Raw genomic sequence first — 13014 nt, 5'->3', positions numbered from 1 at the left:
AAAGTGAGAGATCACGCTTTATTCTCTTAAGTATTAGAAAAAATGGAAAGATTTCGGCTTGAGTGTATAAATATAAAATTAATAACCGTTTACTTAGAAATTGTTATATAAGACTTAAATAAAATCGATAGTTATGATTTTATGAAAGAGAGAGAGTGAGGAAGAGAAGTAAAAAATCTTCGGATTATTAATGATCAACGGTTCTGAGCTATTCAAGAATTTGAGATTACTGATTTGATAGAGGGAGCCACGTGCCATCAAAGGAGAGAGAGAGAAGCCAAGAACGATTGAATCACTGATCAATGGTGGAAGGTTTCTCGAGAAATCAGTACTCTAGTTCTGTTACGTTTTTTTTTTCTTTTTGTCATTTTTTTAAATTGACACTCACGATTTATTCTGATAGCATTCTATCTCATATCGATATAACTAAATTTGTATAATGTCGCCATATTATGCCCTTAGTTTTACAATAACCAAACAAATTAGATGCAAGTAAATGCCATGGAACTTCTACATCCTGAAACTCAAACTAGTTTAAATTAGGAAAGTGAACCAGGACATAAAAAAATGATCTTGAGACATAACAATACCAACTTAATCCCCTAACAAACCTGATAAATAATACATGGCAAGCATCTAGATTTAATCAATTTTTGTTAGAATTTGTTAGTGCTTTGTATAGCTCTGTTATAATCAATTTTTGGAGTTATTCTTGATTGCTATGTAAGCAGTATTATATTGTTGAGTGTGTAGGGCTAGTCTTAATATCCATAATCACTTTTAATTAAAGTCATTCATTTTTCAATGGAAAAGTACGAGGAGTCAATGAAATATTTGTACAATGTGTACAATGAAGGTTTAAGAAATATTAGAGATATAACTATTAGTGTTACCTTTTCTCATTAATTAAAGTTTTTGAAATGAGTGGTATCATGACATGGTATTAGAGTTCTAGAACCGAAAAGTCAAATCAGTTTAAGTTTTGAAAAGATGTTTATTATCCCTAGTACTCGGATGGTTATCCTAAAAAGAATGGGGATATTCATTTTGTAACTCATATAGCATTATAGCATTGTACAAATAAACCATGATCTCCGTAGCGGAACTCTTTTCCAATATTCATTCCAATTCTGTTTCTTCTACTCTATTGCAATCTCTCTTTTGCATTGCACATTATATTTCTTCAGTTTTTCCCTCAAATAAACATGGATGAGAGCATCAATCAGACTTAGAAATATATATTTTATATCATACAAAATATAAAATCAACTATAAACAACTTTCATAATCTGAATATGTATCAAGCTTAATTCTTCACTAGTTACTATAATTATTTTGAAATTATTTCTAAAAACTTACATGGACCCAGTTTAACTAATTGAATCAAACTTATTCATTCGTATTTAACTTTAATTTGGTCGAATTTAATAACTACGATAATATATAAGATATGAAAAATAATAAAGAATTAAAAAAAAAACTGATCACATTATAATATGTACAGATATAATAAGTAGATATATATAATTTCTCTCATTTTTGTACTGTTAATTCTCCATAAAAAATAAAAAACCTATGTAGTAGTTTTAATTATATGTCTCTATATTATTAACTTGTTACATTATTTAACACTTACAGTAATTAAAACGAAAATTTATACATAGTATGGACTATATGACTAAGAAATTTGAAGCAATCTGAGTCTTCCAATAGTAGTCAATGGATATTTAAATTCTACTACTCTATGATCTGATCTGTCTGCAATGTTTCCAAATGGATGATGAATGAATGGCCAGTCAAATTAGGGTTTGTCATAACTGCAACTCCTCAGTAAGATTGGCATGTTGCTCAGGTTTCCAACACTTGCTTTTTTTTCTTCTCTCTTTATGGCAGAATGCAGATAGTAAATTACTAAATTTGATCATTTTTTAATTAATGTTTTTATCTCTATCTGCAATAAAATAATAAAAAATAATAAGTTGGAGAATCAGGAATGATGAGTATGATATCCTGGACCTGGAGACAAGAGAGCTAGAAAGAAACATGTCAGTGTGTGTGACAGGTTCAGAACTCAGAATCAAGCAACCTCTGGATGCATGGTCAAGCTACTAATTATTAATATACTAAGGTAGTAGCAATCTATTGGAATTTACAAATACATATTAAGGACACTATTTTTAATAAAATATATTTCTAAAAAAATTTTATTAGTTTACATTTAGAATATCAATGCATGAATAGTTTCTTTTCAAAATTAGGATAACCATTTGAGGGTTAATTTTTTTTATATGGAAAAAATATTGGTATTTTTGTTGAAAATGGGAGTATTTGGTATAATTACAGATGAGTAGAGTTTTTAGGTGGGAAGTCAACACGTGAGGACGTGTTGCAACACGTGGAGGATGTGTTGGACACATGGTAGCATTCTGGCCAACACGTGGAGGGCGTGTTGGACACGTGGCAGTATTTTAGCCAACACAGGGAGTGTGTTGCACCATATGGAGGACGTGTTGCACAATATCCACAAATACTGTAAAACACTTTAAATGTCAATATTAAACTAAAACACCATTTTTCGTTCCATATTAGAAATAATTTCTGTCCATTTGAGCATAAAAAAATTTTATTCACTACTTTTATTTAAAATGAGAATCTATCGTTAGAAGGTCGATTTTCAATTTTAAAAATTTTAATCTCTTCTATTTCTATTTTTTCAAAATATTAAAAAAACTGAAATTTTATATTTTGTAACTAAAATTTTTAATTTCAATCTTTAATTATTAAATATAATACATAGTCTTAATCTTTCGAGTCTTTCAAAACAAACCTCACCTTAATGAATACCACTTCTTTTGTAGATGGAGAAAATCTTTCTGAAAAGGGTAAAGTGTGGCCAAAAACAGTGATTTGATGTGGTGGACAAAGAAGCCGAAAGCTTTGGAAAATGCTACCGCCAAACCAGCTGATCACATTCACATTTACTATATTTGGAAACTGAAAAATGCATGGGTGCCCCAAGGGCCCATTTCAATTGCATAATTATTTAGTAGTACACTTTCTATATTCTTAAAATTGCAAAAATTTTAATGCCCATATTTGCCTCCCTTCCCTCAAATTAATTAAGGATCTATCTCTTTTATTTAATGAATCATGTTAAAGTAAAAAGGCCACACCAAATTTGGAAGAGGAAAAAAAAAACATTATTATTAATTAGCGTGAATGTACTAACATACTCATCGTCCAAATTATATTTCCATAACCCTAAACGCCCATGCATTTTAATTTCCATGTTTAGCTTGCTTTTGAGAAACTTAGTAGATTAATCAATGAGTTTAATTTCTACTTCATTTCCATCCCTTGTAAGCAAAGTCAAGGAATAAGGGCGTTTAAAAAGTTTCAAAAACTATTTTTTATAGACTTTTAATTTATAAAAAGTTATATTAATATTATTTGATATAATTTTAAAAATACATTTTTAACTTTTTAAAAAATTATTTAAGAGTTTTTGAAAAAAATAAAAGATTTAACTTTTCTCATTTTTCAAAAATTATTTTATCATTTTTATTTATTAAAATAATTTTAAAATAAATATTTTTATTATAAAAATTTAAATATAAAATAACTTATTTAAAAATTATTTTAATATAAATTTTTATATTTTATTTTAAAAAAAATTAATTAAGTTATTTATCAAAACTAATATCCTACCTGAGAAATCATTTATAGCGATGATTTAAAGTAATGTAAACAAAACTTGGCTTCAAAATAAATAAGACAAGGCATCTAATGAAATAAGGGATGGGAATTGGCCTTCTTATTCTTGTTGCTTTTCCCATAAGAAGTGTTTGCCCAAATTAATGGACTCTTAAGATAAAATATCAATGTAATTAAGATGTTGCTAATATTAGTGATGAAAGAGTGTTTATCGAGGAATTCTCACTAACTAGGTTTTAAGATTAATTAGCCCTCTTTTGTTAAGTAAATAATAATTTTTGTGAATAATGTGAACAATAAATTTTAGAATTGACCTAATAAAATAAAAAATATTCCACTCTTAAATTATCTTATAATTCTTAATATTAGGATAATCATTCGTATACTTAGTGAATTGAACATCTATTCATTGTTAATTTTGTATGAGTAAACTGAATTAAAAGAAATAATCATCTAATTAAAAATCAACATAATCATTTACATACCTATTGAATTAAACATCCGATATATCTATTGTTCACATTATTTAATATCCTCATTGTCTATTTATATCTTTTCTAATTAGTCTATTAACTTATAAATTTTTTTTCGGTGAGTAATTTTTGTCAAAGAATAGATTTTTTTAATTTTTTTTTAAAATTATTTAGTAAGTATAATTTTTTACTTTATACTCTTTAAATAAGACACATATATATATAATATTAAATAATAAAAACAACCCTTTATTAAACAATTGAAAAAAATAAAAAAAATCCATTCCGATCCTTGTCATACCTTGTTTATGTTAGCATAGATTTTTTGAAATAGTGAAATATTGAGAATTTTTTTTGAAATAAAAAGTTTAACACAATAAGGTGGAATATTTAGAAAGTTTAGAGTTACAATATAAACATTAAACAAAAAATTATAGTTATCTCTGGTATTGCCATTAACAACTAGACGGAATAAAACTAACACACTCTTTATAACTCCTAATCGACTTGGTAATAACTTCCGCAACGCATGTTTTTTGATTATTGAAAATCCTGGCATTCCTTTTTAACCACGTATTTCAAATGATAGCAAAAAAATTAACCAGCTACCTGTTACGTTCGACTTTTTTTACCGGAGCTCCTGTCCAACTCTTAAAGTGTTACTTAATGGTTGCTGAAAAAGACCAAAATTTATTATAGGCGTATAACCAAGCACACTACCACACCTGCTACGTGAACTCACAGCCAATGAATAAGTGGAAATCATTCTCAGTTTTTTTTTTTACATAAAACACAAATCATATCTCTGTGATCAATAATGTCCAATCTAATCAATCTTTTCTTAGCATTGACCCTGCTAACTAACACAAACCAGGTGAATAGCTCAACTCTTGGTGGTACTAGTCCTCTCCATATAGATCTAGTGAAACTATAACTCGTAATGTCTTCTGGGAGAGTCTCAACCTGCAAAGCTTGCACAAATGAATTAGTAAATAAATTTCTGATCTATCAAATTTTCATACTATTCTGTCCTCTTTCTCACTTGTTAATTTGACAAATTGTAAAATTTCATAAAGTTGGTTAGTTAATTCTAACTCTTAGTAGAATAGTACTCTTCTCCAATAAAAAATTTATGGAAAAGTTTAGGGGACCAGCAATTTTATCAAATTCTGGCCAGCATGTAACCATCAAAGAAGAATAAGCCATTGGATGAAATCTCACATTAATCTCACACCATTAAAAATCTTATTGATGACTATTTGATGACTATAAATCCCAAATATTGCTGGTTCTTAACATTCCTCAAAATTTATATTCATTCCAACCCATAATAGAATCTATAATCCCCTATTATAGATCCGACTTGATTTGAAACCGAAAAATATTGAGATTGATTTTACTAATCTATTATTCTTAATATATATATATATACCAATATGCCTCATCAGTCTATACATAGGTTTTAGATTTTGCATGCTGTCAATCAACAAGTTTAATTTAGAGTTCAGGCATTAATTCTTGCTGTCATCATGGACGTATCGCTAATTGGAAATTTAGCATTAAATTATATGAAGATCGTTGACCTTATTTTGAAACGAACATCACCTCCTTCTCGTGGCATAGAACATTATCCATGCACCCTCATGCCTCTTTGGCTAGTTGACATTATTAACGAATCAAATTATTGCAATTAATTAATTGAATCTTGTAGGTAATTAAAGATACTCTTTAAGAAACAAAAACAATAAACAAAATCTAAAACATCATTAATTTATAATATTGGATGAAGGGAGAATCTTGCCCTTGTTAGTCTGTTCAAGGAAGGTATTCTTTCAATCTGAGTTTTTTTTTTTAATTATTTTTTGGTTTTCTATTCAGAGAACTTATTATTATTTTTAATAAAATAAATAAAAATTATATATGATTAATATATATATATACATACAAAAAAATTTATTTATATATTAAAATCAATTATTAAAATTAATTATTATATAATTATATTATTTAACTTATTTTTTAATATATATTTTATATTAGTAGATGATTTTAACATTTTATTATTATAATTGATATATACTATAGTTGTGGTCAGCTTATATTTGATTAAAATTAGGATGCATTGAACTTAATCACAAGGATAACATGTCACAATCATAGAAAGTGTAAAAAATTGCAGTACCGTAGACCAAAGAGTAAGATAATCAACAAGCAAAGAGATTTACATGATTAACAGATTTATAAAATGAAATACCCCGCGTTTTCAACTTGTTAAATTTATGTCTGGATTAGTTTTTTATTTAATTTAAATAAGTTGTTCAAAAATTTGAAGTACTAAATAATGATTATATATTTATATTATTGCGCGTCGAACTACTCTGGGCTATGGTATCTTATCACTGGAAGCAAACTACAAAAAATGCAATTTGGAATATTAAATGCTCCCCATTCATTTTCAAAGATGAAGAATAATCACTTATGTCAACATCCAAAGCCTTTTTTTATTTTTTTTTTCCAATTTCTCAAACTACATACTCGGCTCACTTGAGAGTTGAGATTAGCCATTAAAATTTTTTGGAGAAAATTGATTAGTAAGTAATAGTTGCTTGTAGAAACTATTGCCATATATGAAAGTATTAAACACTTTTTTCTTATTAATTAAGAAAAAAGAATTTTTCATAATTCACGACATATAACTTGTTAAAATCATACGCCTTTAAAATAATTAGAAATAAATTTCAACTTATACATACTAATGGTTTTTTTCGTTCATGAATTAATTCCATGTAAGGGTGTATATGGGGCGGGCCTCGTTGGGTTTGGCTTAATTCATATTCGGCCCGAAATATAGACCGGCCTTAATGTTTGGACCCTAATCCAATTCTAGACCCGATGAAACCTACGCACATTGGGTCGGGTGAAAACCGGATAAAAATCGGGTGAAAACCGGGTCTTTAGCATATAAAAATCACCTAATCTCCAACCTTTATTTCACAATTCACATAGTAAAATTCACTTAAAAAAATATAACAAGAACCAACTTTTCTCTAAAATTAAAGCATAACCATAATCAATACTAATATTGTCTAACACTAAATATTTAAATCAATACAAATAACACAATATTATGCATTAGTGTAAAGTCTTATGCATTTTAAACATAAAACATTAACTTATAATCTTATAAATGACTAATAACACAAAATATTAAGGTTTACAATATTTAAATTTCACATAAGAATAGTCATCATCCAATATAAAATATTAATTGTGTATGATGACCGGGCCATCGGGCCGAATTCAGATGACCTGAGCTATGCCCCGGATCCGACCCGAAATAATGACCGGGTCTATCTTTAAGACCCTTACCCGACCCTAGACCCGATGAAATCACACTAAATTAGTCCCTAAAGTGTTTGGGGCCAGGCCGGGTCTTCGGGGCCAGGCCGGGTCTTCGGGGCGGGCCGGGCCATGTACACCCCTAATTCCATGTATATTTTAGCTTTGTAAAATTATGATTAGAAATATATTTATTGTTACGGCTTGGCTCAGGCCACTCGCGGGTCGACCTGACCCTCTGATGACTTGACCCGAATAGTCGGGCACGTACCGCTCGCTATGCAACCCAGACACGCGTCCTTGAAAACTCTCCACTGCAGCTGTGAGGAAGCTTCGAGGAAAGTGGGCCTGTCCTTGAAGGGCCCACCTCTGACACGGTATAAATGGGGAAGGACCTGCTCTTCCCCCAAGGTACGTCACACACTGCCTTACCCTCTTTTTCGCCTGCACATTCGACTTACTTGAGCGTCGGAGTATTATTGCAGGTGACACCCCCCTCTTCGTCGAGAGCTCGGAACGTCGGTTCCCCATCTTGTCCTCACGACCCATTCTAGATCACGCCCCAACCATCCACACGAGGATCACTCCAAACCGTCTGGTATCCGACCTACCGAACATTGGCGCCGTCTGTAGGGAACCACGCGACTGAATGGAGATCGTTCCAGGTCCAGGAGACCAAGGCCGCTCGGGAGGTCTTGAGGGGGCCGCCTTCGTCGCCTCCCCCGAGGGCAGTTAAGATCCCCTCCACGACGAACCGAGCCACATTAAAGAGTCCGTGAAAGACGCCCCTTCGGGGGAACAGGTAGCGATAGCGCCAGGATAATGCAAGAGCTGCGCCATAGGGTGCAGAACCTGGAACGCCAATTAGCGGATCAGGAACGTCAACAAGAGGCCTCCGACCATGACTACTCCCAATCCCCCGAAAGTCGAGGCAGAGCCTCCCACCGAAGCAATCGCTCCCGACTTACTCCCGTCTCAGGATCAGAATCGAAAAGTAGCCGGGAGGACCAGGAACGCCCTAGGAGACGAAACGATACAATCATCTACGCTCGGGGCAAATGAGCGTGTGTCATGAGAGGAGACCGTGAAAATGGAAAGGAGAGGTCCGAGAGAACGCAACTACCCGTCATCATGGGCGCCACCCCATTCCACCATTCTATCCTCGAGGTCCGGTTGCCAAAGCACTTTGACAAACCAGCGGACATGAGGTATGACGGGATACAAGACCCGAATGAACCTAGAGGGAGTGGGAGATGAGGTAAGGTGTCGCGCTTTTCTGGTCACCCTGGCAGGCCCTGCGATACGGTAGTTCAATAGCCTCCCGCAGGGCTCCGTGGCCGGTTTCTCGGACATCAGCCGCGCCTTCTTAGCACAATTCACCACCAGAATCGCGAAGGCAAAACACCCGATCAATCTGCTCGGTGTCACTCAGAAAGCCGATGAGACGACCAGAAAATACCTAGATCGCTTCAATGACGAATGCTTGGAAATAGAGGGGTTAACGGATTCGGTGGCGAGTTTATGCCTGACCAATGAACTTCTCAACGATGATTTCAGAAAGCATCTCACCACTAGGCCAGTCTGGACGATGCAAGAGATCCAAACGGTGGCACGCAAATACATTAATAATGAGGAAGTCAGCCGAGTTGTGGCTGCCAACAAGCGGCAACCCTCCTACACTCAGCCCAGGCAACATGGCAACAGAGAACGACAGAAGGAGCACGCCAGAGACGGTGGCCCGAGCAGAAGACCTAGACCATTTCCCCATGTGGGGAAGTTCACCAACTATACCCCCCTCACTCTCCCCATCATGGAAGTCTACCAATAGATAGTTGAGAAGGGAATCTTGCCGAAGCCCCGTCCACTGAAGGACCGGACTGGCGGTAACAAAAGCCTGTACTGCGATTACCATAAAGGCTACGGACATAAGACGCAGGACTGTTTCGACCTAAAAGATGCGCTTGAACAAGCAATTAGAGATGAAAAACTGGCTGAATTCTCCCATCTCATCAGGGAACCAAGGAGACGTGGTCGTGACCAAGACGGGGAAGACAAGTCCCGAACAGCGAAGCGGCGGCAAGAGCCAAGGGACGAGGACCAAGGTCTTACCATAGTAAACATAGTGACCGCGAAGAACACAGCCCCAAGATCAAGATCAGCACACAAAAAAGACACGAAAGTCCTGGCGATCTCCTCTTCACCCTCACAAAGTTCTAAAAGGGCCCCGTCCATTTCCTTCGGACCAGAAGATCAATGGTTCGACGAGATCCTGGAAAATCCTCCCATGGTCATTACGGCCCGGGTGGGAACCGGCCTCGTCAAACGAATTCTTATAGATACAGGGGCAGACTCGAACATTATGTTTCGAAACGTTTTCAATGCGTTGGGGCTACGTGACACCAACCTAATGACTCACCAACACGGTGTCGTCGGGCTAGGCGATCACTTCATCAAGCTAGATGGCATAATTTCTCTACCGGTTTCCCTAGGAGGTGAACAAGGACGGAGATCGGTTATGGCCGAGTTCGTAGTTCTACAAGACTCCACGGCTTACAATATCATCTTAGGGAGGAAGACCATCAATGAGGTCGGCGCAGTGATCAGCACAAAACTGCTCATCATGAAGTTTTTCACGGACAACGGATCTGTAGGGTCCATAAAAGGAGAGTTGAAAACGGTGGTCGCTTGCGACAATGCCAGTCTCTCCCTGAGGAAAAAATCCAAAGAAGCGTCAGGAGTGTTTCTCGCCGACTTGGATGCCCGGATCGACGACAACCCCAGACTTGAACCAGAGGGGGACCTAGAGAAGTTCAGAGTTGGGGACACAGAGGAAAAGTTCACATTCATTAACAGAAACCTCCCACATGAATTGAAAGAACCTTTGGTAGAGATGATCAGAGCCAACGGCGATCTGTTCGCCTGGACGCCGGTTGACATGCCAGACATAGACCCACATCTTATGTTGCACCACCTGGCTGTCAAGCCTGAAGCCCGGCCAGTGGCTCAAAGGAGAAGGAAGATGTCGCAAGAAAGGGCAGAGGAGGTGGCCAGGCAAACGGCCACCCTCCTAGAAGCAGGTTTTATCCGAGAACTAGACTACTCGACCTGGTTGTCGAATGTAGTCCTAGTGAAAAAACACAATGGGAAATGGAGAATGTGCGTGGATTACTCGGATCTTAACAAGGCGTGTCCCAAGGACAGGTACCCCCTTCCTAACATTGACGCGCTCGTCGACGCGGCGGCAGGATACCGGTACCTTAGCTTCACGGACGCCTATTCCGGCTACAATCAGATACCGATGCACCGGCCTGACGAGGACAAAACAGCATTCATAACCCCAAAAGGAATCTATTGTTACACGGTGATGCCTTTTGGCTTGAAAAATGCAGGAGCTACATATCAGAGATTGATGTATAAGATATTCAACGATCTCATAGGAAAGACGGTGGAGGTCTATGTGGATGACATCCTCGCAAAGAACACCCGGCCAGATGATCTCCTGGGAGACTTGGGAAATGTATTCGCATCCCTACGAAAAAATGGCATGAGGCTCAATCCACTCAAATGTGCCTTCGCCATGGAGGCCGGGAAATTCCTGGGTTTCATGATCACCCAAAGGGGGGTAGAAGCCAACCCTGAAAAATGTCAGGCAATACTACAAATGAAGAGCCCAGGCTGTATCAAAGACGTCCAGAGGCTAACAGGGCGGCTCACCGCACTATCTCGCTTCCTCGGGGCATCGGCGGCAAAAGCTCTACCCTTTTTCATTTTGATGAGAAAAGGGATAGCATTCGAGTGGACTCCCGCATGCGAGGAAGTGTTCAAACACTTCAAGGAGATCCTGGCGGGACCCCCCGTACTCGGAAAGCCCAAGGTCAGAGAACCACTTTACCTATACTTGGCCATAACGGAGGGAGCACTCGCGGTAGTCTTAGTGCGAGAAGAAGGAAAGGCTCAACAGCCAATCTACTTTGTGAGTAGGGCGCTACAAGGAGCAGAGGCAAGGTACAGTAAGCTGGAAAGACTAGCACTAGCATTCCTGACCTCTTCTCGCAGACTGAAGCAATACTTCCAGGGCCACCGGATAGTCGTGAGAACGGACCAAGGAATCTGCCAAGTACTCCAAAAACCCGATTTAGCAGGAAGAATGATGACTTGGGCTATTGAACTCTCCCAGTACGACCTACAATATGAACCTTGGCACGCAATCAAGGCACAAGCAATGGCCGACTTCTTGGTAGAGGTAACAGGGGACCCCACCGAGGAGAAGGGCACACGGTGGAGACTCCATGTTGACGGAGCCTCCAACCAAAAGTCAGGGGGAGCCGGGGTCATCTTGGAAAGTCCTACCGGGGTCGTATACGAGTAGTCGATCAAGTTTGAGTTCCCAGTATCAAACAACCAAGCGGAGTACGAAGCACTTTTGGGAGGTCTGACCCTAGCTCGTGAAGTCGGGGCAACGAGGCTCGATGTTTGCAGCGACTCACAGGTTGTCACCTCGCAGGTAAATGGGAACTACCAGGCCAGGGATTCACTGTTGCAAAAGTACCTGGAGAAAGTTAGAGAATTGAGTGATCACTTCGAGGAGATCACGGTCCAACACGTTCCGAGGGAAAGAAACACACGAGTGGACCTCCTATCCAAGTTAGCAAGCAAAAAATCAGGAGTAGGCAACCGATCTCTCATCCAAGGCATGTTAAAGGAACTGGCAGTTACCCTCCATTTGACGGAGGTGAACCCCTCCTGGTTAGACCCAATCACCGAGTTCATCAAAAACGGCAGACTCCCTGACGACGAGAAAGCAGCTAAAGCATTAAGAAGGGAGGCAGCCAAGTACACGATCGTACAGGGGCAACTATTCAAAAGGGGACTCAGCCAACCCTTGTTGAAGTGCCTACATCCCGAGCAAACCGATTACGTACTCAGGGAGGTCCATGAAGGATGCTGCGGCCACCATATCGGGGGTAAAGCCCTAGCAAGGAAGCTGATCCGAGCCGGATACTACTGGTCGTCAATGATGAAAGACTCTCAGGAGTTTGTAAAGAAGTGCACTAAGTGTCAAGAGAACGCCAACTTTCACAGAGCACCAACTTCCGAGCTAAGCCTACTCACGACATCCCGACCTTTTGCCCAATGGGGAATCGACATCCTCAGTCCTTTCCCGGTGGACCCAGGACAAGTTAAATACCTCATAGTTGCCATCGACTACTACACTAAGTGGATAGAGGTCGAAGCACTAGCCAGTATATCATCAGCCAATTGCAGGAAGTTCATGTGGAGGCAATTGATAACTCGGTTCGGGATCCCAGAAGTCATTATCTCGGACAACGGGACACAATTCACCGACAAGAAGTTCGCAGAATTTCTCAGTGGCTTGGGTATAAAGTAGAAGTTCTCTTCAGTAGAGCACCCCCAAACAAATAGGCAGGTCGAATCTGTAAATAAGGTAATCATACAGGGCCTCAAAAAGCGACTCGGCGACAAGAAA

Source organism: Arachis hypogaea, chromosome 6 (assembly GCF_003086295.3).
Source record: "Arachis hypogaea cultivar Tifrunner chromosome 6, arahy.Tifrunner.gnm2.J5K5, whole genome shotgun sequence".
Classification (NCBI taxonomy): domain Eukaryota; kingdom Viridiplantae; phylum Streptophyta; class Magnoliopsida; order Fabales; family Fabaceae; genus Arachis; species Arachis hypogaea.
The sequence above is the reverse complement of the archived record's forward strand: the minus strand, read 5'-3'. Positions refer to the sequence as shown.